This window comes from Propithecus coquereli, unplaced genomic scaffold, assembly GCF_000956105.1.
Source record: "Propithecus coquereli isolate 6110/MARCELLA unplaced genomic scaffold, Pcoq_1.0 Scaffold8, whole genome shotgun sequence".
Taxonomy (NCBI): domain Eukaryota; kingdom Metazoa; phylum Chordata; class Mammalia; order Primates; family Indriidae; genus Propithecus; species Propithecus coquereli.
This window is the reverse complement of record NW_012154173.1, coordinates 12511357-12512792: the sequence shown is the minus strand read 5'-3', so window position 1 is coordinate 12512792 and position 1436 is coordinate 12511357. Positions and strand designations below refer to the sequence as shown.

Genomic DNA, 1436 nt, shown 5'->3' with positions numbered 1-1436 from the left:
CAGTGAGTTATTGGCACAGCAGGGATCAGAATTTGGTTTTCTCTAAACCTCATTTTTACCCCTAGCTTCTGCTTTATGAAGCACAGGGAAAGGGAGAGAGTGGCTGGAATGCTTGGAATAGCCCAGTCCCCACTCTGGCCCTCCACCTCCACCCTCTCTCCCCCCTCATCCCACCATCCTACACAACGTAATAAATAAATGACAAATAAGTGAGAAAGGGGAGCTGTGCTACAAAACCCCCCAAGACTGTCAGGGAGAGGGCTGAGGCTGCTCCAGCACAGCACCAGCAGGGGGAGGGAAGAAAACAGCCCCACCCTCTGGAGCAGTTCCCATTTTGCCCAATTGCCTCCCCAGGTGGGGCTGCTGGGGATTCAGGGCTGTCTGACAGACAGAAGGTTGCGGTTTGCCAGGAAGTACTAGAGGAGCTGGGGGCTGGGATATGGAGAGTGGAGATTTAATAGGCCTGATGTTTTGCTTGGCAACGAAGAGGGGAAAAGGGAATATAAAATATTGGCTTTCTGCCCTTTCTCCTTCTCTGCCTCTCTTGATGACTTTTCCTAGCCCTCTTCCCTACTATTACCCTGTTTGATGTTTTTACTGGCCATTAGATAGAAGTTGCTGTTTTTATTTAACTTTTAAAATCATTTATATGATTTAAGACTTTAAAAAGTGAAAAGTCTTTCTTCAACCTTTGTTCCCTATTCTACTAATTCACATCCACCAAATTGGGTAACAACTATTAGTGTTTCTTGATTATCCTAAAACAATACAAATTCAGATCTTTTTCTCTTACTTGTTTATACAATCGGTTGTACTCCATAAACATTTTCTAAACCTTGCTATTTTTCTATAACCATATTCTTAAGAGATTTTTTTTCATATTAATCCATAAAGAATGTCTTCATAGTTGTAGTGTGTTCCAGGTTATATATATACCATAGTTGTTTAAACAGTTCCTTACAAACATTTAGGTTTTTGTTTTTCCTAATCTTTTACAATTATAAACAATGCTGTAAAAGAGTAAACTCATACATACATCATTTTGCACGTGTGAAAGTATACCATAGGAAAATTCCTAGAAGCAGAACTGCTAGTTCAAACAGGATATGCATTTATAAATTTGATATTGCCAAATTACCCTGCATAGACATTGTAACAATTTACACTTCTACTTGCAACTCATAAGTTGAAACTTGCTTTAAAATTATTTGTTTTGTTCACTAAAGAGCCACAATGCTAATTTTTTTCTTTAATTTTGTTGGGTAATGGTAAGGGTTAATATCCATTGTCCCATCTCTGCCTTTAGTGGGAAAGCATCTACCATTTCTCCAACAAGTGTGGTGCTGGTTTTAGGGCTGAGATACAAAATATCTTTCCATTCATTTTTTTACTGAGATTTTAAAAATTCAGTGATGGATATTGAATATTATCAAATG

The 1436-nt window shown here is 38.4% G+C and overlaps 1 protein-coding gene across 3 annotated transcripts in view; it reads right to left on the bottom strand.

Annotated features, from left to right (window-relative positions):
• Positions 1 to 1436, bottom strand: part of NCOA2 (nuclear receptor coactivator 2) — a 179049-nt gene that overhangs the window by 95705 nt on the left and 81908 nt on the right. The window lies entirely within an intron of this gene.